This window comes from Orcinus orca, chromosome 15 (genome assembly GCF_937001465.1).
Source record: "Orcinus orca chromosome 15, mOrcOrc1.1, whole genome shotgun sequence".
Taxonomy (NCBI): domain Eukaryota; kingdom Metazoa; phylum Chordata; class Mammalia; order Artiodactyla; family Delphinidae; genus Orcinus; species Orcinus orca.
The window spans coordinates 25,470,064-25,496,231 of NC_064573.1; the positions used below are offsets into that span (position 1 = coordinate 25,470,064).

The window sequence follows — 26,168 nt, forward strand, 5'->3', positions numbered from 1 at the left end:
CCGACGCGCGGCTCACACCCCGAGCACCCCGTGCGCTGATTGGCTGCACGCGCCGCCGGTCCGGCCGGGAGGGCGGGGCGGCCGAAGGGAAAGGAGGTGGGGAGGTAGTGGCCCGCGACTCTCTGAGCCCCGCTCGCGCCCCGGCCTTTCCCGGGCGCTCGGCCTCCTTCTTTCCCTCCTCCGTTCTTCCGTACGCGCCGAGCGCTGCGCTCGGCCGGCGTGCCTCGCGCCCTAACGGGCGGCCGGGGGCGCCAATCAGCGGGCGGCAGGGTGCCAGCCCCGGGGCTGCGCCGGCGAATCGGCGGGGCTCGCGGCCCGGGGTGGGAGGCGGGTCTACCGCTCGGCCGCGGCGGCGGAGGAGCAGCTCCCAGCCAGCAGCCAGCGAGCGCCGAGCGAGCCGCCCGGAGGTGGGTGCGCCGCGCCGCTGCGGCCGGCAGCGGAGGGCGCAGGGCGGAAGCGGAGGTGGGCCGGCGGGCGCAGCGGGGGAGGACTCGGCCGTCCCGGCCGCCCGGGGTGGGGGCGAGGCGGGCGCGCGCCCGAGGGGAGGAGGGGCGGTGGCGGGACGCGCGTCCCCACCCCCTCCTTCCCGCGGGCGGCGTCCGGGCCCGCGCCCCCTCCTCGCGCGCCGGGGTCGACTGCCGGGCTCCGGCTGGGGGGGCGGGGCGGGTGGCCGGGCGGCCGCGAGAGTGATTTCAGTCCTGCCTCCAATCGCCCATTCCCCTCTCCCCTCCCAGCCCCTCATCCCATTCGGAAGAGGAAGGAACAAAAGGTCCCGGACCCCCGGCTCTGACGGGGCGGGACCCGGAGCCTCGGTGCAGGTAACGCCGCGGCGCCCGGCGGGCCCATGGGGCTGGGGTGTGTCAATGTGGGGCTCGGGTCGGTGAGGCTCGCCGCGTCACCTGGCCTCGGGGGCCGGGGGCTGGGGTGTGGCGAGGTCGGGGCCGCGGGGCGCCGGGCCCTCGGGGTGCGGGAGCGCAGGGCGGGGCAGCCGGAGGGACGGGGCCGGCAGCCGGAGGGACGGGGTCGGCAGCTGGAGGGAAGGGGTTGGCGCTCGGAGCTGCCGCCCGCCCGCTGCCCGGGGCGGGGGCCGGCTGTGGCCCGTCCCCTGCGCCGCGAACACACTCGGTAGTTTGTGGTTGTGATTTGCAAAGCCCGGAGGGACGGAGCTCTGGTTTCGGGAGTTGTTGGGAAGCCGAGTTAGGAGCGTGCGATACTTTGCTTCCACTTTTTTTTTTTTTTTTTTGGTGCTGTAACCTTTGTTAACCATTCTGGTCTCGGGGTTCAGAATCGCTTGTGTGTGCTCTCACACAAACACGCACACGGCTGATACTCTGTCCAGATCCTTCTCTACTCGCTTGTGAAAGTTGCTCTGTGAGCGGAGCCTATTTGTTTTTATCACACGCCTTTAGAGAGCACGCTGATTGATTTCACGTATTTCAAACTTGGTTTTCAAATCTGCAACTTTGTTTTGTTCTCTCCTGGGGGATACTGCCCTTGGGTTGAGTACTTTCGTCTTTTACTTACTTAACCGTTTTGTGGTTATGGTTTCCTTTTGATCCTAAACAAAAGAAAGACAGTACTTAGGTTAGTTTTGTTATTTCTTTCTCCTGACCCTTTAAAAGCTAAATACTACCGGTTTGTTGTCAACTAAACCTTTATTTAAAAAGAAAAAAATTTCCAGGTAAAACGAAAATGAAGTAGCATTTTCCATCTAAGTCCTGGCATGTTTGTTACAGTTTGGAGTATCCTAAATTTTGGTGTTTTAAACTTTTAAAACGACGCAAGTAATTAATAAATAAACAAGTGATCACGCAAACTCCATTTTTCCAAAAATGGTCCCTGAAATTTGAATTAATTTCCAGAATTCTGAATGATTAGTTCCTTTTCTTCTGATTTCATGTGAATTGAACCTTCACCACTGATTGTAAGGGTGCTTTCCTTGAGACTAATAAGATAATACATTTTCTATTATTCTGAAAATACGTTAGCTAATTTTCTAGTTTTGATACCCTTTAAAAAAAAGTTTTTCTCACATGTGTAAGGTAAATAATTAAATTAAATTTGGTAAGTTTTGATGTGAATAAATAAGTGAAGCAAATATACACAGAGATGGGAGAAATAATGTAAAATGGATTTCATAAATGTATCATGGTTGGAGGATTTTTTTTTCATTTGCCTTAAAAAACCATACAGGGTATTGATAGAATTTTCTCCACCAAAAGGTCATTTAGAAAACATTTATATTAAATTCAGGAAGTAACACTGATTTTATTTTTAAAGTTCCTTAGTGTTTTTTTTTTTTTTTTTGGCCATAAAATTAGCTGTGGTAGTAAGTAAGAATAGTTCAAGTCTATGGGCATATCTAAGGTGATTACCCACTTACACTCTTAATGTTAAAATTGAGTTTAAAGTAGTTCATTGGTCTGTTTTAATTAATGTAATGTGATTGGTAACATCCATTTCTGGACTTGTTTTAGTAAGAAATTGCTGTTAGAACTTGGTTTTTATACTCCGTTCTTACCTTGTACAGTGATTTCACATTATAGGAGTTCAACAAAGTTTGGTTTTTCAAGGCTGTAGGTTAACCTGTGCCTAGTCATAAATGGTCAGATCTCTACACACACAATCTGTAAGGTTCATGAAATAAGAATCTTGTAAGAAACTGTGCAGAGTAATTTCCTGTTGTTTGTGGCTTGTCAGGCTTGGTGTGTGCTTTAACTCTTAAGTAGGAATTTGGGGATAGTTTTGTATATTTCAGCAGAAATTCTCTTTAGTAAGAACAAAGGTTGTTTCTACTTCAAGATGGCAAAAGGTCCCCTTTTCATTTTCATATTGTAAATATTACAAACATGTTGCTAAAATTTTGTTACTTCACATTGGGGGAAAATCCGTGAGTGAAAAATAGTTTAGTTACATAACCTGCTGATCAAAGACCTATTGAATTTTTACATTTTGCAAATATTTTCAGCTTTGGCTTTTCTAAAGGTGTGAAAGCACTCCTTATTCTTGTTTGGTTTTGATTTTGTTGGCTTTGTACTTTAGGACTTCTCGTTTTGTAGCAGCTTTTTTACACAGGTGTTTTTGTAATGCATATAAAAGTCGTATTTAGTGCAGTCTGGCAGATGGAGTCTCATTCTTATTCTTGGGACAAGAGTCATTTTTAGAGGATGGCGGGGGGCATGTCTTTTGATGGGAGTAGAGGAGCCATTTTTATCTGTAAGAGGAAAGATTGTAAGTATTGCATTGTAAAGGTATGTCAGAAAATGTGAAATAAAAAGATTTCAAAACCAGTTCAGGAGAGGTTATGCATTTATTCAACAACTAACTTGTATTTATTGAACAGGTAACATTTATTCATTTATTAAACAGTAAAACAGCCTTTTGCTGTGTGTCAGGCCCTGAACTAGGCAGTGAAGTAACAGGGAACAAGTGTATCCCTGTTCCTTGATGGGATTAGAAAAGTGGAAAATCTTCATATCTCCTTGTCCTGTCCTCCAGTGTTTAGAGTAGGAAGATCATGTTAATGTACAAATTCAGGACTGAGCCAATTCCTAACGTATGCTTGCACGGCTTTCTTTTGAGTTTAGAGGACAGCACTAGGGAAGGTGTCACGTGTTAACTCATATTGTCACCGGGAATAGGTAGGGTATTTTTTGGGGGTGGGGTAACTTGTCACCATTTTTGCACAATCTCTACAAATTGAAGATATGACTAGTCTTTCAGAAGTATATTTGTTGCTGAGCAGGTGAACACTTGTAGAGCTAAGCCTAATTTGGCCTTAGTTTGATTATCCATTGCCTTTTATAGAAACCGGTTAGGGAAAGAAAGCAAACCTGAATCGGTCAGGTTCTAATGAAAGTATCAGAAATAAAGTATAAAAACAATTAGCTAAACCGAGAAAAAGGATTGGGCTGCAATCTTGTGTAATGGAAAGGCCCTGGGTTTTGGCGTCAGAGAGACCTAGGCGTATAGTCAGTTTCTCAGTCACTGTATTGGGCAAATTACTTAACTCCTGAGCCTTGGTTTTCTGATTGAAAATGGAGGTAATAACACCTTCCTCTTAAGGTTATTACATACAAAGAGTAAATGATTGTGATGAAGATACCTAAGCACAGTGCCTCAGACTAAGGGTCTTCTCAGAAGACCTTTGTTCTCTTCTGGTTGTAGCTTTCACTTGTTTTCTAATTCAGATGATTTTCCTACACTCTTCTCCTTGATCTATTATAAAATACATTTGAGAAACAGACACTTAGCGAAAAGGTCTAAGGTAGGCAAATTGTCCTAGTCCATACCTTTCAGTTCTAGTCATAGGAGAGAGATTGTGACCCTTAATTAGAACCTGTTGGCATCTATTTCAAATGTTTATAACAAGCAAAGTTATCTTGCTTCTAAACCCATAGTAGATTAGAGACAAGTAGATTGTGGGTCATGTGGGAGGTTGAGGGGAGTCTAGTGAGGGGTGGGGTAGGAGGATGGGGAACTGTTAGCCTACTGTCTATTTTAAGGAAAAACAGATAACAGTCTGGTGAGGATAATGGAGATAATCTACAAGACACAAAAAACGAATACTCAGAGCCTAACTAGCATGTCTGGAACCATTCAGTGCAGGACCAGACCTGAAAACATAGTAATGAAAGTTCATCGATTAGATTAAATCATATTTGGGAAAATCTATTTAAAGAGAGCGGTAATCTACATAATATACTTTAGATTGTCATTCGGGATGATTAACAAATGTTCTTAAAGGGGTAGAACATGGTTCTAATGACTTATGACAGATCCAAAGTACCTGCTCTGACCAAGGTGCTTTTCATTTGTTTTGCCATTCAGAGTGCCGTGATTCCAGACTGAAAAATCTTTCATGCTAGGCCAGTAGTAAAGAAAGGTGATCTAAATGGTGTTGCACCCCAGGCCACACCTTTTCTTCGGAGTAAGTCATTTTTTTGTCAGTCTGCAGGGGTGTCGTGTACAACTTTTCACTCAGGTTTTAGGATAAAGTATGCTAGAGATTTCTAGGACTGAACAAGTGTGGACAGTTGGCTAGTCTGTCTGTTGGGGGCTTCATGCTTCTTTTATGTGACTTCTTTCCAATATTAGCCTTGGTAATTTTTTTTGATCCTCATCTTTCCTATCTCAGGGTTACTTTCTAAACCATCTACTCCATCAAATATTAATTGGTGACCTTGTAATTTATAGCCTTAGCTATTTGGAAAAAAGAAAAGGGTCTTTTGTTTTTAAACCAGTAGTACAAAAGTTATCCAGCCTTTTTTGTTTAAAAATGCACAGTTTGAGGCTTATTGCTTATCTCTGATCAATTTTTTAAATTTATTCCATTTTATTTATTTTTGGCTGTGTTGGGTCTTCTTTGCTGCGCATGGGCTTTCTCTAGTTGCAGCGAGCAGGGGCTACTCTTCGTTGCGGTGTGCGGGCTTCTCATTGTGGTGGCTTCTCTTGTTGCGGAGCACTGGCTCTAGGCGCGTGGGCTTCAGTAGTTGGCAGCATGTGGGCTCAGTAGTTGTGACTCGCAGGCTCTAGAGCGCAGGCTCAGTAGTTGTGGCACACGGGCTTAGTTGCTCCGCGGCATGTAGGATCTTCCCAGACCAGGACTTGAACTTCACCGTGTCCCCTATATTGGCAGGTGGATTCTTAACCATTGCCCCACCAGGGAAGCCCTCTCTGATCAATTTTGATCATTACTCCAGGTTGATATAATTGTGATGTGTTCAATTAGGACATATTTCAATGCTGATTATAGGTAGACATCTCAAGGATAGCTCTGAGCTTCAATTTCAGTAATTTCATGTAGGGAGAATGTAATTTTGCCAAGCCAGATGGATTTAGACCCTGCCTCTGGTTTGGCTAGTTAGCCAGAAATATTAAGGTAGTTAAGGTAGTTGTGGCTCACATATGTGCCTTACATTCTAGAGTGTGTACGCATTCCTCTTAGATATAAGTGAGCCACACTGACAGGACAGATGCCTGGTAATTTAGATCTTTAAGTTTGTGCTTTTAAGAAAATAAGTCCTGAAGTGATTCATTCTCATTAAAATTTGTGAGTTTACTGTCAACTTGTCACAAATTCTTCCAGATAGTTCTGTAATTTTCAAAATCTCAGAATTACTTTGGCCTCAAGACTAGAACAGTGGAAAGTGAGTGCAGACTTTAGTTTTGATCTGTTCAGTACACATGTCCAGTTTGCATCTGAAAACCTGTAGTGCCCTACTGTGACCTCCCTTCTCTTTCGGCGGGAGGGCATAGCTTCAGGTTTAATGGCTGAAGAATAACTGGGAGGAGCCACTGGAAGTTCATCAGATTTATTACCTTGAGTCTTTCAGTTCAGAAACTCGATCTGAGGAAGTAGCATAGTAAATCTGTGATCTTGTAGTTTGCCCGTTGAAGATAAAGTACATTTGCATATGCTACTTCAGCTTTTCCAAAAATTCTATAACGGGATAATGGTTATGGACTTGTAAATATTAAGGAAATGCTCTGTCTTAATCATCCTTCATTATAAAATGTGGGGAGGTGAATCTGGTTTTCAAAGTTCACAGAATAAACTCCTGATGAATGGTGCAACGGAAGCTGGGCCCATGGGCTTTCTTCCTTGATTTGAATGAACTATGGAAACTTTTTTGTTGACTAGAGGCGCTCTATCTATGGCAGTGAATGCAAATTTTTCATGTTTAGACCAACCTTTTACTTTGTAGACAGGTGGTTAGGCTGTAGTTCATGTAAGCCTGCCAATTAAACTTTTCTTTATAAAATGTTTTAAGTATCAGGAGGGTTCCGCTTTTGCCTGAGGTTTGTGCGTTGGCCATATTTGCTCTAAACTAGTTTTCAAACCTAATGCACACACATACCTTTATGCACACAACAGCAACCAGAGAGAAGGCTCCTACCAGCAACAGCAACAGCATTATGCAGAATCTCAAAATGTAAGGGAAGTGACAGTTGCTGAAGCCCTGCCTGCTCAGTTTTCCTCTCATTCTTTGGCCCCCAGGAAGCCTTTGACGCTCTAGAGGAGTAGTAGATCGTAGAGAAGAAACTTTCTGTAGACCCACACCATTCAATATAGTGGACACCAGCCACATGTGGCTATTTAGCACTTGAAATATGGCTTCTGTGACTGAGGAAGTGAATGTTGAATTTAATTTTAATTAATTTTAATTTAATAGAAAGTTGTGTTGGGCAGTGCTACTCTAGCCTTTGCTTTAACTGCACTTTTACACCCTGAGGACTTGTACCCAGTTGATGTGGGTGTAATTTGTTGCTTTAGCAGAAGGTCAATACAGACTCTGGGAGTTTGAAGGGAGATTGGAGTACTGAATATTTGTGCTGATTTGAGTCTGGGCTTGTGTAGTCTCTTAATAGTTGGATCCTTTTTCACAGTCCAGGGATGATAAACTAGTATGTAGTTTTATGTTTACAAGCTGAATATAGACCTGTGGATTCCACACAACTCATTAAAGGTGAAAGGAATGTAACTCAAGTAAAGAACAGATAGAGTCTCTTTACACAGCAGTCCCCATATAATGGGGACTTTCACTGAAGTAATGACCTGCTTTTAGGGTTAAATTCAAGCTCTAACATTACGTTTTAACAGTCCATAAAACTGAACACATGAATGTTTTCTCTTTGCTTTTAAAAGGCACATTACCCATCGCTCTCCATGGGGCCAACTTAGGTTTCCAGTTGGCAGTGTCTTTCCTTACTAGCGTACAACTTTGGGAAAAAAGCATAGTTACAGTGAGAATTGAGAAATCTGGGTTTTTTTTGGTTGTTGTTCTTAAAACTAGTTTTTACTTTTTTTTTTTTTTTTTAATGCTTTCTATTGTCCTGGTTTCTTTGACCAAAACAATTATAAAAATCCAGGTCATTAGTAAACGTGTGATACATGTTTAAATGTGGATGGCCAAAAATCTAATAGTGATTTTATACTATTTCAGCAGGAACTTAGGTGTTCGTTATGAGGCAGCACCATCACATTTCAAGTATTTTATGTTGAAATATCTAACTTGATTTTCTTTTGAAATAAATATTTATATAGGTATTTGGAGAATGTTTTGTATTTGCAGTTTGAAGATATTTGAAATCTACATTTACTTTCTATACTTAATGACTTCCTTTGTTCTAAACTTGAACCTTGTGAAGTGTTTTTTGCCACTCTTTTTCATATTCGCCTTCCTGCTGCCCTTTTAGAAGTCATCACTGAATTCTGAATTGCCAAGTTTAGCAGTCTTTTCTCCATTATCGTACTACTTTCTTCAGTGTTTTTGCATCATTGACTATACTCTCTTTATCTAGATTTCTAAAAAATCACCTAAAGAGACATAGATTAGGCCCATTCCTCCTGCTACAAATGTTGGATAAAATGTAAAACATTTTTGGTTTTTATATATATATAGCTGATCTAGAGAGGGAGGGGTGAGAGGGAGAGAAAAGTCCCCAGGTACCAGAAATTTAGAAAATCAGTTAGTGTCAAGGAAAAGCTGGCCTTGGGGCATTTATTAGATAAATAATTCAGTAGCTGGGGCTGGGGTTGTAATGCCATTTGGGGAAAGGAGATAAAATTCTGGGAACTGTATACTAAAATATATATATATCTATATCTCTGTTCCGATATCATTGAAACTTCTGTGGCCTCTGAGAAAAACAAGCCTCAAGCTTCTCTATGGAAAAACTAGAAAAACACTAGTTTGTAGTGTTTTTGTAGAGGGACTTAAATATCACATGAAGGCCAAGCAGGGTAAATAAAAAGCAGACACTAGCTAGATGTAGCATAGTGGGTTTTTTAAATAGGTAATACATTATTGTATTCAGATTCAAAATTCCAAATTCAAAAGATACAAAAGGATATACAGTGAAAAGTCTCTTTGCCAGCCTGTCCCTGCCACCCAGTTGCCTTTCCAAAGGCAAGTAGCATTACTAGGTTTTCTTGTATTGCTCCAGAGATTTTATGCATATGTGAGCAACTTTGTGCATATATTACCTTTTAGTACAAAAAGTGGTTCTGTATTTTGCTTAATAATGCATCTTGTAGATTATTCCATGTCAGTACATAATGAGTACTTTTAAACTTTTTCTTTTGGTTGCACAGTATTCTTCTGTATGGGTGTCTATAATACATTTCATCAGTCCTCTGTTGATGGACATTTATTTCCAGTCTTGTGGTATTAAAAATAGTGCTGTAATAAATAACTTTGTTTATACATCATTATACACATACATAGGATAGATTTCTAGAAGTAGGTCAGAGGATATCTACATTTGTATTATTTATTTTAGGGAATGTACTTTATTCATTTTTTGAATAGGTAGTAAGAGCACATGGTGCAAAATTCAAAAGGGACAAAATAGTAAATATTTCAGATCTCTTAACTCCTGCTACCCAGTTCTGTATCCTTCTAGAGCTGCTCTGTTCAATAGTGAGCCACTAGCCACATGTGGCTCTTGAACACTTGAACTGTAGCTAGTCCAAATTGAGATGGGCTGCATTTGTAAAATACACACTAGATTTTTAATAATTAATTAAAAATAGAGTGTAATATATCTCCATTTTTAATACTGATTACACATTGAAATAATATTTTCGAGATATAGTAGGGTATATTAATAAAATTATTAAAATGATTACTTTTAACTATTTTTACTTTTTTAATGTAGCTAATAGAAAATTTACAATCACATGTGTGGTTTGCATTCTATTTCTGTTGAATGGCTCTGGCTTAAAGAAATTCCATATATATATATATAAACAAGTCTGAATGCATGAGAATTCCTCTTATCAGGCCGGGGTTTTTTTTCCTTTGCATTATAATCTGTAGCGTCAGAAATCTCGACGTTGGTTAAAACATACCAGGTGGTTCTTTACTGTCACATTTACTCTCACCATTTACCATGATCATAGTGGGTCTCATCAGTGAAAGTCATGCTTCCATTGACTTTTACGATGTTTGTCCACTTTAGAGAGAAGCCTGATATTAGTCTTTTTTAAAAAAAAATTAATTAACTTATTTATCTTTGGCTGCGTTGAGTCTTCGTTGCTGTGAGTGGGCTCTCTCTAGTTGCGGCGAGCGGGGCCTACTCTTCGTCGCGGTGCGCGGACTTCTCGTTACGGAACACAGGCTCTAGGCGCATGGGCTTCAGTAGTTGCAGCATGTGGGCTCATTAGTTGTGGCTTGCGGGCTCTAGAGTGCAGGCTCAGTAGTTGTGGAGCACGGGCTTGGTTGCTCCGCGGCATGTGGGATCTTCCCAGACCAGGGATTGAACCTGTGTTCCCTGCATTGGCAGGCAGATTCTTAATCACTGTGCCACCAGGCAAGTCCCCTGATATTACTTTTGCTACATGTTTTTGAACCTGCTCCAATCTGCACTGGTTGCCTACACCTAGTACACAGCAGTTGTCCTCGGATCCCCCTTCACTGTCATTTTATGGGGTTCACTGTCATCTTATGGGGTTCCTTAGCCTTTCTCCTTTGTTAGATCTCCTATTCTTTTGCTCTCCTTTCTTTTGATGAAACATATCCTTCAGGACTTCCTTTGAGAGAGAGTGTGTGTGGAAAATATTTGGAGATGTTACATGTCTGAAAATACCTTTATTCGATCCTGGGTGGGTAATAGAATTCTAGGTTAAAAATAATTGTTTTTCAGAATCATGAGGGCATTGCTCTGTTGACTTCACTTAGTGTTACTGTTGCGAAAATCAAATCCATTCTGATTCTTTTCTGTATGACCTTTCAAAAAATTTATCCCTGGAGACTTTTGGCTCTTCTTAGCATTCAGAAGTTTCATAGCCATCAACCTTGATGTGGATGTGTTTCATCCATTGTCCTGGGGTCTTGATGGGCCTTTTCAATCTGGAAGCTCCCATCTTTCAGTTCAGGGGATATTTCTTGATTTCTTTGACTGATAATCCCCCCCCCCCCCCAATCATCTCTGATGTCTTTCTGGAAGTTCTGTTTGGACATTTGACCTCCTGAACTGGTCCTCTAATTTTCTTCATTTTTCTCCACTATTTTCCATCTTCTTGTTCTGCTTTCTGGGAGATTTCCTATACTGTATCTTCCCACACTTCTGTTGTACCCCCCCCCCCCCATATCTGCTATCAAGTCATCCAAGAGCTCTTCTTTTACACTTTGAATGTTCCCTTTGTAAAGTATGTTTCCTTTGTAGAACATGCTGCTCTTGCTTCAGGGTTGCTATATTCTCTCTTGTTTCTCTGGGTATAGTGATGATTTTGACGATGTTTTCTTTCTCTGTATAGTCTCAAACTTCTTGAAGGTTGCATTTTTCTGTTTTTGCTTGCATTTTTTCTCAGATAAACCAAGTAATTCTTGATTAAGAAGGTGGGGTCTAAAAAGCCGATTGGAAACTAAGCATGTGGGTCTTCTTTCAGTTTCACTGTAGAGTGATCTGAGTGGACCGTTTGTTGGTAAACTCTCAATATTAGTATCTGTATGTTTTTCCTCCTGGGTTGGTCAGGTAACCCAGAGAGGAGTCTTGATCTGACTAAATGGGTAAAGGTCTGGCTGCTAGTATCTTGGGAGCCAGAACTCAGTGGAGGAGGGGGTTGGGAGTGTCTGCTTTTAGTGTGCTTATGTTCATTTACTCCCTCTCTTCTCCTAACGGGACCCAGGCCATCTCCTAGTACAGGTAGACTGTTTTACTCTCTGCCAAGAATAAACATTTAGTCTTCTGGAGAGGAGAGGAGCAGTTACCCAGTGGCATAGAGTGGGGAAGTGGATCTAAGTATCTGATTGCTTCTCAAATATCCCTCACCCAATCCTGCCTATTTTATCTCCTTCCTCCTTCTGGCCCTCAGTTCCTGCTGTGACTGGTGGTGTCTGCTACTTAGCCTTTTGAGAATTCTGCTGTGTAAATCAGGATGTTTCTCCACAGGTAGCCTAGAGTTAGTAAGTAGTCTCTGATCTGTTCACAGTTATTACTCATCCATCCATTTATCAAAATTTTGCTTGTTTTCTTCTTACTCTTCTCCCTATCCTCATGAAATAGTCTTTTCTTTTTTCTTTTTAAATTCCTTTATTGTGTGTTGAGTTTGTTTTTTGTTTGCTGTCTTCACTTGCAATCCACTGATTAAAGTTTTCCATTAAAAATTTTTAAGGATAACCCTCTGAAAGAATTGGAATAGAATGTATAACTCCAAATCAGTGGGGATGAGGCGGTGGAAATAAAGAATATGTGATCATTCAACTAGAAGGCAGGAAAGGAGAAAAAAGAAGCAAAGAAATTGCTTAGGAATTAGAAAACAAAATAAGATGATAGAAAATAAGCTTAAATATCTCCATAAACCAATATATAATTTCAGATTAAGCTTGCTGGTTAATGGAGAATGAAAAATTAAAAATTAACTAAATGCTTTTTATTAGTAGATACACTTGAAACTATGATGACACAGTTTTAAAGTAAAGGGAAAAGATGCAAAAAGATGTACTAGGCATAAACTCCATTTGGGCTGCTGTAACAATTCCATAGACCGGGTGCCTTATAAAAACAGAAATCTATTTCTCACAATTCTGGAGGCTGGGAATTCCAAGTTCAAGGTGCCAGCAGATTTGGTGTCTGGTGAGGGCTCGCTTCCTACTTCATAGACAGCTATCTTTTTGCTGTAACCTCATATGGCAGAAGGGGGCAAGGGAATTCCCTGGGGTGTCTTTTATAAGGGCATTAATCCCATTCATGAGGGCTCCACTCTCATGACCTAATCACTTCCCAAAGGCCCCACCCCCAGATACGATCACATTGGAATTAGGTTTCAACATGTGGATTTGGGTGCAGGGCAGGGCAGGTGTGGTAGGGACAGTCTATAGCAGTCTATACGGTAACATTAGCAGAATTATAAGGGTAAGTCAACAAATGTGTAATAATCATTGTAGGAGATTTTAACATACCTCACAGTAATTTAAGAAGAGATAGGTAAAAAATAAGGTTTTACAGCACTGGAAATGTGCAGTTACCAAGCATGCAACAATTACAAATATATTCTTTTCTGGTACACATGGAATTTTACAAAACTTGGTTATGTACTAGACCTCAGAGCAAATGTTGACAAATTCCTAAGAATTTGTACCTTAAAAATCATGTCCTTGGACCCTAGTGCAGTTAAGTTAGAAACATAACAGGAGGATAGCAACAACAGCTCCCAAATCCACAGTTGTATGCTGAAAAAAACATACTTCTAAATTTAAGAGCAACTCATAAAAATTAGAAAATGTTTAGGATGATGAAAATACTATCAAAACTGGGATACAGGGCTTCCCTGGTGGCGCAGTGGTTGAGAATCTGCCTGCCGATGCAGGGGACACGGGTTCATGCCCTGGTCCGGGAGGATCCCACATGCCGCTGAGCCGCTAGGCCCATGAGCCATGGCCGCTGAGCTTGTGCGTCCGGAGCCTGTGCTCCGCAACGGGAGGGGCCACAACAGTGAGAGGCCCACGTACCGCAAAACAAAAAACAAAAAAACAAAGAAAACTGGGATACAACAAAAGTTCATTTGCCTATCTAGGAAACTTACAACCTTAAATGTGTATTAAAGAATTAAGAATGTTTACTTAGTAAAGAAAAATAAGTTAACTATACAATGTAATGAGTTAGAAAAAGGAAGGAAATAAAGTTGAGAAATATTAATAGGGGAAAAATAGATATAACTGGAACAACTAAGCATAAGGTGCTAAGTTGAAAAGACTAAGTTTGATAGAGGAGGAAGAGAAGGCACAAATGTGTTAGAAATGAAAAAGGGATAGGACTGCGGCCAAATTGAGATTTCAAAACTAAGAACACTGAGCAGCTTTTTGCTTTCAGATTGGAAAACAGGTAGAATGGAAATTTCTGGCAAAATAAATTACCAAAATTGGCTTAAGAATAAGAAACTTGATTAGATTATAATGTTAAAATTTAAATTCATAGTTAGATATTACACCAAAATGAAATTAAATAAAAATCCTGAAACAAAAAACCCAAACCCCAAGTGAAAATTCCAGATGGGCAAGTTCTATTAAACTTAGGAAGAACCAGTAATTCCAGTGTTATACAAAATGTCATAGAAAAAGTCATTTTGCTAGGCAACTGTAATCTTGATACCCTCCCAGCCATCGAGACAAGTGTAGTACCAGAAGGGAAACATGTAGGCTACATCTCACTAATGAACATGGCAATAACATTTTAGGTAAAAATGTTAGTATTTGCTCAAAACAAAAAAAAACACTGTGACTATTTAGGGTTTGTCTCAGGAATGTAAAAATGATTAAACATTAGAAAACCTGTAAATGAAATTCATTACATTAACACATCAAAAGAGAAAAACCGTATGATAATCTCAGTGGGTGAAGGAAAGCATATGATAAAATTTAGTACTTATTCTTGACAAAAATTCTTAGAAAATTAAGAATTAGGGAACTTGCCTAATTTGAGTAAATGGTGTTGGTTTAAAAAATGGAAGTGTACCTATGGCATGATTCCAACGATGTGAATTTCCAGAACAGGTAAAATTACTTTGCTAGAAATCATGGGTGTGAAGGGTAGATTGACTCAAAAGGGACCCAAGGAATCTTTTTGAGATGATGAAAATATTCTGTATCTTGACTGGGATGGTGGTTATATGGAGGTATATATTTACCAGGACTCACTGAATTATATGTTTAACATCTGTGCATTTTATTGTATGTAAGCTGTGCCTCAATAAAGTTGACTTTAAAAAGAATACAGTTGACTCTTGAACTGCATGGGTTTGAACTGTCTGTGCCAGTCCACTTCTATGTGGATTTTTTTTTCCAATAACTATGTACTACACTATTCATGGTTGGTTGAATCCTCACATGCAGAACTGTGATACAGAGGGCTAACTGTAAAGTTATATGCGAAGTTTTGACTGCATGGGGGGTCAGCACCTCTAACCTCCTCATTGTTCAAGGGTCAACTGTATATAAAAACCAGTGCATTACTATATGCCAGCAAAAAACAAAATCTAAATTTTAAAAAGCCACCCTTTAAAATGGCAACACAAACTACAAATACCTAGGAAAAAATAAAAACACATGGGACCTTAATGGAAAAAATTATATGACCCATATAATATTCAATTATAAGAAGATATACTTGTGTTTATGAATAGAAGCCAGTATCGTGTCAGTTTTCCTCCACTTATTTATAAATGGTATCATTCCAATTAAAATCGCAGGTGAAAGAGAATTCACTTTATCAGATTTCAAGACATATTGTATAGCTTTAATGGTTAAGACATGATGGTATTTGTCTCAGATACAGACTAATGGAAGGAAAGAAAAAAAGCCTAGAAACACAAATAGCATTTGTAATCACTAGGGAAAAGATTCAGTATATGGTGCTGGTGTACTTGATTACTTCTGTTGAGGGGAAGATACCTACCTCACATCATACACACAAAAAAATTACAAGTGTGAAAAGCAAAACTTTACACTTTGACTTTTAAAAGGTGACAGCATATGGAAGGATCTTTAAGAAGGTACAAATATATACATATGATTAAAATACTGATAAATTTGAGCACATTAAAGTGAGCTACTTAAGTATAAAAAAGGCCATCAAAAGTCCCTTGCTAGGTGAAGATACATGTGACATGTGTAATTAACAAAAGACTATTATCCAGAATATATAAATAGTTCCTGTGAATTAAGAAAAAGATGGTGAATGTGAACAAATGATTCAAAGGAATAGGATCCTGAAAAGTCAGTAAACATGAAAATATTCTCAAACTTCTTAGTAGTTGGGGAAGTGCTAAACATCGACAGCCCTCTGTGTTGCACCCCATCCTTTTGACAAAAGTTTGAGGGACCAAATAATGTGTTAGTGATACTGGGTAAAATAGGAACTCATATTTCCTTGGTGGGAATGACAATTAGTGTAACCATGTTGATAGTATTTGGTAAAGTTGTATATGTGCATGTCCTACTATGCAGCATTTCAACTCCTTGGTATCTGTCCTAAGGCAGTGGTTTTCATATGTTTTTTTACAGACCTATGGTGGGAAATATGTTTTACATGAGACACAGACTGAATTAAAATTTTTGAAATAATTGAGTGCGCTCTGTTTTCTACTGTATTCTGTTTTTCTTTTTTTTTCTTTTCTGTTCTTTTAAAAAAGATACTTCTCAGGATCAACTAAGTTGATTTCATATTCATTAAGGGTTCACAACCCTCAATTTAGAGAAATGGCAGAGGATAACATATGGTAGAATGTCTCTTAAGAGTGTGTGTGTGTGTGTGTGTGTGTGTGTGTGTGTGTGTGTGTGTGTGAGGTTGCAGTGTGAAATTGTATTTCTCGCTGTGGAGCTTCTTTTTTGATCAAGAAGTTCAGAAGTTTCTGTCCTTAAAGAGCTCTCATATACGAATGAGAAGATATATGCCAGACTACTCATGGCAGCTTGTAAGAGTGGAAACCAAAAGGAGACTAGACAGTGAACTGTGATAGAGTCATATAATGGAGTGGTATATGACAGCTAAATGAATGCATTAGAGTTGAGGATTATATATGTATAATATATGCTATATTATAACTATCAGCATGGATAGTTATAATAACGAGTGAAAAAAGCGGAGTTACATGAGCAGTGTTTAAAAGTTTGACACAAATTTATAAAACGTGCAAAACTTTATTGTATGGATACCATATGTATCAAAACCCTTTAATGACCATGGGGGAAAGTCAAGATAGTGACTCTCCCTGAGAAACAAGAGGGAGGAGAGTGGGATCATAAAGGTGTTCATAGGGGACTTCAGCTATATCCATCTATCATGTCTTATTTCTTACATCTGATCAAATACTGCAAAATGCTGAGAGTTGACAGAGCTGGATGGGAGATCCAAGGGTGTTTCAATGTATTGATTTTTTTGTATGACTGAAATATTTTTTTCTTAATGTTCCAGCCACAATAAAACCCAAGATGGAGGAATAAGCAAATTTAATGAGATGTACAGAAAATTAGACAACTTATTGATGGGTATTAAGTCCAAAATAAATGGAAATATCTCATTTTCATAAATAGGAATACTCAATATCATAAATGAATCTAAATTCATCGCACTTCCAAAGTGCTATAGGGTTTTGGTGGAATTTGACAAGCTCAAATTAAAATAACTAATATAAATTTGAAAAATGAGGGAGCGCTCACCTTGTAGGTATCAAAACTTGCTTGAAAGTAGTAGTAATAGTAGTAGTGTAGATACGAACAAGCATACCAATGAACAGAATATAAAGTCCACAATCAGACATTTATTTATAGGGATTTGGTATGTGACAGAAGTGGCATTTTGAATTAGTAAAGGAAAGATAAACTATTTAATAAACGGTGCTGATTAAATAAGCTGTCCTTACAGGAGATATTTAGATCGCCATCTCAACCCTTAAAAAGAAATTCCTGATAAGTTAGGCGCCTAAGTGTGAAAGGCAAATCTAAAGTATCTACAAGAATATCTAGAGGGAGCAATATCTTTATAAAATCAGGGTATTTCTTTGTGTCTCAGATTCCTCATTGGTAAATAATAGTACCCACCCCACTGGATTCTTATGAGAATTTAATGAGTTAATGCTTACCAGACTATTACACTAACGTGTCATTGAGTAAGCACTCAATAAATATTTCCTGCTGTATTTGGGTGCAGAAAGGGATTTCTTTAAAAAGAAGCAAAGTTGTGTCATAAAAGATTTTATATTAAAATATAAATTTGTATATACTAAAAGACAATGTAAGAAAATGAAAAAACATTCTAAGGATTTGGAGATTTTTTTGTAATACATATTCAGTGATAGGGTTTATATCAGAATAAAAACAGTACGCAAAGAACAGCAAGTTGAAGACTCTGCAAAGAAAATGAACCGTGGTTTAATAAGACATGTAGAGAATGCTATTTGCAAAACTATTTTACAGTTATTAATAATTTGAAGGTTTTATTTGCTAGTTCAGGATAATCAGACCTCTTACTTAACTGAAACTTTCCAGTGAGTAATCTTGGAATCCCAATTTTACTAAGGTATCACTTGATAAGCTTTCTTACTTAGCTGTAAAGGTAGTCTTCCTATTCTGTTGAAACTTGCATTGTATAAGTATCAGTTATAGCTGGAATTAGGAACAGAGTTAGAATCTGAACTTATTTTTCAATTCTTGCAGATGTTGGGAAAACATTTCTAACTTTAGTAGAGAGCTTGCTGCCACACTATTGAAGGAAATCTGTATATTATGTAAATGACTCACATCTCGATAACTTGATCATAAATCTAATTTTCTTATTTTCTTACTCCATTTTGTCTTCAACTGGGAACATGGAGGAGTCGATACCTTGTAAAAAACCTAAACTCAGTCTGTTTACATTTCAAAACTATTGGCTAAATATGATACCTTAGCTATTTAAAATGCTCAGCTAATTAAAGTGTATTATCAGCATTACTGAAAAATATTATTTTATTGCATAATTGAAAAATTCTCCAGAGATAATTAGCCAGGAGTCAGCCAGCCATGATTACTAAAACGTGACAAGTTAAGGCTGGTAACTTTAAATGAACACATAGTTCCAAAGTGGTCATAACTGCTCTTCTAAGACATGGGACATTGAAATCATGTGGCAATACTAGGTCATGAGGTTATTCAGATGACCCAGAATAGGCGTAAACATTTCATGTTTTCATTTCCATGAAGAAAAAAAATTTTAACGATTTTACAGAAAGTTTTCAGGTCCCCAAGAATACATCTTAACTCACAAGAAACATTTCTAACAGAAATCTAACAGAGAACCTGTTTACTCAGATTCTTCCTAACACTGGGAATCCCTTTCATTTTTGCTGCATATATAAAAGTTTAATTTTTATTCATTTTCCTAGGCTGAATTCTCATGGATGGATTAATTAAACTAAAGTTATAGGCACTTTTAGATAGAGTCTTGTTATATTTGCTTGTTCTGTCAGTTTTTGGCAAGGAACAGGGATCCCTCGTGTAACGGAGGAAGAGTTTTGTTCTAAGGATAAAATCGGTGTGGGGCTGAAACAGTGCCTGCGGAGCCCTCAGAATCCAAGCCTTCTCCGCAGGACTAGCTCTGCCTTGCTTGGGCGTGCTCTCTTGCCCTGACTACCCTCTCTTCTGAGCCTCTGCTGTATTTTCTGCTGCACCCTGGTTATGTGATGAACACAGTTACTTACGTAAAGCCATGTATTAATCCTGACCCTGTAACCTTAGCCTTCAGATTTGCTTCTGTTTCTGTGTTCTGAATAGGGATTAGTGCATCATTCCACAGTGCTCAGTTACATTGGTTAGTGGCCATTATTCTCGAAAACTCCTTTTCCCTAAACTGTCCACATCCACTTGGCCAATAACATGTGAATTGTTTCTGAAATCACTGAAGTAATACTAACATTAGCACTAACTTGTCTTCAGTTTTTTAAACTGGGCTGCCTCACTCTCCCCTCTCTCCTACCACGTTGCTTCCTTGTACTCTGAGTTCTAGTAATACCTACATTTTTGGGGGTAACTCCTAAAACGTTTCCTGTCTCTTGAAAACCTGCTGAACTTTCTGCCTGGTATTCTCTCTCTCTCTCTTTCTCTATTCGCACTTCTGCTGTGTGTTGCTTTTGTGATACCTCTCCCTTCCAAAGGTTGAATTAATAAGCATGTTCTCTGTGCTTGGATAAGACTGTCACATGGTATTGAGGTTTATATAGCTGGCTCCACTAGAGCGTGCTTTGTGACACAGAGTAGGAATTCAGCAGAGGTCAAAGGTAGCCAAATACACCTTTTGCTGCCTGGTAGTTGCAAATGTCTACTTTGGTGGATTATTACATGTGTTTGATGTAGTTTTTTGTGTTTGCTTTATTTTTTCAAGTTGTAGTTTCATATACTATAGTATTTTTAAATTATAGTATTTACTATAGTGTACTATAATGTATGGCATTTTTATATATACTTATTTATGTGTGTTATTATAGCATCTCCCACTCTAGACAGCTTAATGGTGCTACCTGCTGTCAAGCTCTCGTTGCTGTTCTTTACTTATCTTACAGTTCCCTAACTGGGCAAACCTCACTTTCCCACCATTTCTGCTGTATTGCTAAAGAAAGTCACATAATCCTGCTTTTTGGCTCCTTTCAGATTTTTAGCATCTAAACCACAGTTGGGCTATCAGGGGTGCCAGGGCAGCATTGTTATGTGGAATTCCAGAGATGTCCCTATAAAAGGGTTACTATGGCCAAATAAATTTGTGAAATTTGGCATGCTATATTACCTCTTGTGGGAGACCCTTGGGACAGTCTTCCTGAATTGAGGTTGGGACCTCTTAATTGTTTTTCCCTTTTGAGGGGAATGAATATGATTATTAATTAGGTTGTGACCATTATTTTCTAGCAAACTGTACCAAGGCCTAAGTATCTTCAGTTTGGAAGACCATTTTTGAGAATGGTCTTTTGAGAATTCAAAGTCCTTTTTTGAGAATTATACTAACTTTTTTTTTTTTTTTTTAAAGTAAAGGTATACCTCTGTTGCAGCAACCTTGCCACCGCTGCCCCAGATAAGTTTGTGATTGGATGTCATTTGGGCTCTCACTGTTTGTTCTCAAATAATAAAAAAAAAAATCCCTCCCACATCCACGGCGCTGTTCCCCAACATATACCTAGATGTGCTTGCAGAGGCTCCCCTCCAAGCTGTGGGCAGACACTTGTTGGCTTACTTAACATCCTTGGTCAATTGCCACGTCCTCCCTTCTGAAACTTACAGTATGCGTTGGCATATTGAAGGTCTGATAAGTTCTTAGATAAAGAAGTCCATTTAACTTTGCTTGTTTGAAACTTCTTAATGTATTTGTTTAGATGCTTTTTAATTTTTTTGAATTGTAATTTACATTGATAAATGCCCAAACTTTAAATTTTCAGTTCTGTGAGTTTTGATACTTGGGTACTCACATGTAATTACTTCTCAAAATAAGATAGAAAACAGTCTTATCACCCCAGAAAGGTATTTGTGCATCGGACCAAGCATTTCTCTGTGTGTCCCTCCCCTTTCCTGAGACAGTCATTTGACTTCTCTCACTGTATTAGTTTCCCCAGTTGTTGCAAGTCATAAGTGGAATCAGTATATATTTTGAGTGTCTTTTTCCCAGCATGATTTTTTTTAACATCTTTATTGGAGTATAATTGCTTTACAATGGTGTGTTAGTTTCTGCTGTATAACAAAGTGAGTCAGCCATACGTATACATATATCCCCATATCTCCTCCCTCTTGCGTCTCCCTCCCTCCCACCCTCCCTATCCCACCCCGCTAGGTGGTCACAAAGCACCAACCAGCATGATACTTTTGAGATTCATCCATGTTGTGAAGTGTATCAGTAGCTCACTCATTTTTGTTCCTGAGCAGTATCCCATTGTATGAATATACCACAGTTGTTTGTTTTATTTTTTTCAGTTTTCTTGAGATTTGGGCTCTTTCCAGTTTGGGGCCATCATGAGTTATGGCTACTATGAACATTCTTGTATAAGTCTTTTTTTGTGAACTTAAGTTTTCATTTTTCTTGAATATGTCTAGGAGTGGAATTGCTGTGATATAGGGTAGATGTATGTTTAACTTCTTAGGAACTTGCCAGTTTTCCAAAGGCACTGTACCATTCATTTTACATCACATCAACAGGGTATGAGCATTTCCAGTTGCTCCATATGTCAGGCTGAATAACGGTCCCCAAAGACATCCAGGTCCTAGTCCCCAGAACCAGTGAATGTTATTTATATGGCAAAAGGGACTTTCCAGATGTGGTTAAGGATCTTGAGATGGGGAGATTATTGGGTAATATCTGGGTGAGCCCTAAATGTAATCACAAGTGTCCTTATAAGAGGGCAGATAGAGGGAGGTTTGACCTGAGATGGAGAAGGCAGTATGACAATGCAAGCAGAGATTGGAGTGATGTGCTTTGAAGGTGGAGGAATGGGGCATAAGCCAAGGAATACGGGAGACCACTAAAGGCTGAAAAAGGCAAGGAAGCAAATTCTCCCGTCAGACCCTCTGGAAGGAAACAGTCCTGAGTATACTTTGACTTTCTTGAATTCATTGAAACTCATTTTGGTAAATCTGTGGTGGTTTAAAGCACTGAGTTTGTGATAATTTGTTACAACAGGAATAGGAAACTAGTATATTCTACATCTTCACCAACATTTGATAGTGTCAGAATATTTTTAAACCATTCTAGATGGTGCGAAATGCATTGTGGTTTTAATTTGCATTTCCTGAAGATTGTTGATATTAAACACCTCCTAACGTGCTTATTGGCCATTCCTGTGTATCCTCTTTCATGCAATATCTGTAATTTGTCCTTTGCCTATTTTTTAAAAAATGGAGTGCACTTTTTTCTTTGACTTGCAGTTCTTTATATATTCTGTATGGTAGCCCTTTATCTCAAATATTTATAGCAAATATTTTTTCTCTAGTCTGTGACTTACTCGTTCTTTAGTGGTGTCTTTTGGTAAGCAGGCATTTTAAGTTTTGATGAGGTTTGTGTTATTTATATTTCTTTTGTGGTTAGTGCTTTTTATGTCTTAAGGACATAAAAGTATTTTGTGTTTTCCTCTAAGAGTTAAGATTTTGCTTTCCTATTGAGGATGGTATAAGATAGTGCTTGAGGTTTACTATTTTCCATATTTTTGAAAAGCTGTTGAAAAAATGTTGAAAATAGATTGACTTGGCGCCTTTGTAGAAAATGAGTTGACTGTATATGTATGGGTCTATTTCTGGACGCTCTTCTATTTCACTATCTTTATTTTTCTTATGCCCACTCTATACTCTTGATTACTAAGGCTTTTTCAGTGAGTCTTGAAATAAGGTGGTATAAGTCCTCAAAAATCCTTTTTCTTTTTTCAAGCTTGGTTTTATTATTCTAGATCTCTTTTGTTCCATAGGAATTTTAGCATCAGCATATCAGTTTCTTTTTAAAAAATCCTGCTGGGATTTCAACAGGGATTGCATTTATATATCAAACTGGGAAGAATGGACATTTAAATAATATTGAGTCTTCCAGTCTATGAACATGGTCTCTCTTCATTTCAGTCTTCTTTCATTTACCTTAGCAATATTTTGCAGTCCTTAGTATAGAGGTCTTGAGTATCTTTCTTTAGATTGACCTATAGGTTTTTTTTGTTGTTGTTGCAGTTATAACTGGTATTTCTTTAAATTTCATTTTCCATTTGTTCTTTGCTTGTATGTAGAGATACACTTAATTTTGTATGTTGACCTTCTATCATGAAACCTTGCTAAATTCACTTCCTAATTTTACTAGTGTTTTTGTAGGTTCTGTGCAGTTTCCAATGAAGACAGTCATATCACCAGAGAATATACTTACTTCTTTCCAATCTTTATGCCTTTTATTTCTTTCTTGCCTTATTGTGCTGGCTGGAACATTCAGTGCATTATTGAATAGAAGTAGTGACAGTGGACATCCTTGTCGTATCCTCAGTTATAAGGGAAAGGGACTCAATGTTTCATCATTAGATATGTTGCTAGCTTTAGGTTTTTCATAGATGTCGTTTTCCAGAATGAAGAACTTCTTCCCCTTTTCTATTTCTAGTTCTCTGAGGGTTTTTAATCATGGATAGATATTAAATTAACATTGTCAAATGCCTTTTTTTTTTCCCCTGCATCAGTTAAGAGAATCATAAGGATTTTTCTCCTGTATACTGTAAATGAGGTGCTTGATTTTTTTTTTTTTTTAACTGTTAAACCAGTTTTGCTCCTTGGGATAAACCCCACTTGGTGATGATGATTACTTTTTCTATATATGTTACTGGGTGTGATTTGCTAATATTTTGTTAAGGATTTTTCCTTCTAGTAGTAGCAGACCTTTGCTTTTTGTATTAGTGCAGGATCTTGGGCCAAAGACAGTTTCTTGCTCCTGGCCCATTGTCATATCGATAGCTTTGCTTTCTATTCATTCCTTAGCATCAGGGTATGTTTGTCTGCCACTGGTGGTGGCAGTGTTTCCTGTCTTCCTCTAGGGGTAGACTGTGGTTATGTTACATGGTGAAAGGCTTGTTTGTATGTGGGAGGTGGGCAAATAGGCTCTGCTCCCCCCACCCTCTCAAATAGTACACAGCTTTTGCTTTACTCTTCCCTTTCAGGCAGGGAAACTTTCCTTGGGCCCTGGGTGTGGGAGGCTTTCCTGCATCTCCCCTCCTGGTTGAAGGCTTTTGCTTCATGTTAGGTGCCACTTAAAGGGGAGGAGCTCTCTCCCTTCTCTTGCCCCATGCCATTCTTTTTCAAGAGAACTCAGTTGAGAGCCTTTGAAAAGAGCTTGTGAATGAGTGCAGATTCCCCTTTCGTCTGGGTTTTCACTGCCATCCTAAGTGACACTCAGCCATTATATTTTTATCTTTAATATTCAGCAGATTGACTACTGTATGTTTCCTTTCCATCTGTGGGTTGATATCTGCCATCATTTTTGAAATGCTTTTGGCCATTATCTCTTCTTAAGCTTTTTCTGCCCCATTCTCTCTTTTCATCTCCTTCTGGGACCCCAGTTACACTCCACTTAAACCCCAATTGACATTTGGTCTTGGATGTTCTGGGATTTTTTTCCACACTTTTTTTTTTTCTCTTCATGTTTCAATCTGGGCATTTTAATTTGGCCTGTCTTCAAATTCACAGCTTATTTCTGTCTGTTTTTAAATCCATCTAAAGAAATCTTTAATTTCTGATACTGTATTTTTCATTTTTAATGTTTCCCTGTGATCTTTTTTTTAATAGCTTCAATGTCTGTGATTAAATTCTCCATTTCATTATTCATGTTGTCTATCTCTTCCATCAGTTTTCATCATAGTTATTTTAAAGTATGTCTGATAATCCCCAAATCTAGGCCCTCTCTGATCTGATTATATTAATACTTCATCTTTTGACTTTGGTTTGCTACTCTCTCTGTCTTGTAATTTTTGATTGAATGCTGAATGTTTGTGTAAAATCAGTACAGGTTGAAGTATATATTATCTACTTCCCCGAAATGGCCCATCATTTCTTGTGGGGCTAAGTCAACAAGATGTGTGCATAGTCAGCTAGTTCTGGGCTTATTTGCAACTTTATTTTGATTAGTTCAAGTGTCTTGAGAGTGGGATTAAGACTTTACTTTCTGTAAGATTTGTTGTCTTAGTGTAATTTCAGTTATCTCTTTATGCTTTGTATCTGAGCCATCAGCTTTCTGAACCGTGGTGACTTCTCTGCTTTACAGCCTAGCTACTGGTTTCCTGGTCATTCTGGAGTTCTTTTTGCTCTCTAGTCTTACCCCAGGCTTTTGTGCCTAGTGAGATCTCTCGGTACGAGTAATACCTTCCAGTGCTTTCTCTCAGCAGTCCTTTCCTACCCCAGCCTTGGTAGTTCAATTTCCAGAGTATCTGCATGGAAGTTTCTGTCTCAGCTGTCTTGTCCCACCTCAGCCCTTGGCAGCTGAATGTCTGGAGTCTCTTGGATTGATTTCTCTCACATCTCACCACCACCCCTCCCCCTACCCCCTCCCCAGGGCATTTGAGGAAGATCCTAAGCTTCTTAGCGTATCTTTTAGCTTTCCTGCCCTGTCTTCCAACCTTTGCCATATTTTGGCCAACTCTTGGTGCAGACCTGTGGGATTGAGCGGTTGAGTGGTGCAGACTTGCTCTGTGGAATCCTTGGAATTCTAATGTCTTGTCAGCCTACATGTTACTGTTAAAATGTACTAAAATTTAGGCTGATTTCTCCTTACCTTCACTGTGGTGGGATTATTCCTCCTTAGCCACTCTACCAGGAAAGAGACCATCTGTGGGCCCCTCTTCTATCAAGACTCAACACTTTCCGGAATTTAGTTTCACTTAGGTTTCTTTGCATCTTAAACTTTCTGATGGGTTCAGAAAAACCATGATTTTATAGCTTTTCTGTCTTGTTTTGATTGTTAGGGTGAAAGTGATGGTCTATTGTGACTCTGTATCTCCTGATTAGAAGTGGAACTCCTTCATGGAATACTTTCTGATATATAATCTGGCAAATACCTGATAAAGTTTGTTATTTCACTTCACCCTAGTTGATTTTACACCGTATTTCTCAGAGCTAGGTTTCAAAATGTTTTCCATTCTTCTCAAATCTGAACTCTCCAGTTCTGTCCTCAAGTGGTAAATTATCTTATCTCTTACTTTGAGATTA

The 26,168-nt window shown here is 39.0% G+C and overlaps 1 protein-coding gene across 7 annotated transcripts in view; it reads left to right on the forward strand.

Annotated features, from left to right (window-relative positions):
• Positions 1-176: 176 nt before the first annotated feature.
• Positions 177-26,168, forward strand: part of SMAD2 (SMAD family member 2) — a 107,765-nt gene continuing 81,773 nt past the window's right edge. For 2 of the 7 annotated variants that reach the window (XM_049697881.1, XM_049697884.1), the window contains exon 1: positions 729-818. The gene's annotated coding sequence lies outside the window, so the exon portion shown is untranslated. Of the gene's footprint in view, positions 408-728; positions 819-26,168 lie in introns of those variants that run through there. The other 5 variants (XM_049697886.1, XM_049697885.1, XM_049697882.1 and 2 more) reach the window with 5 other exon arrangements.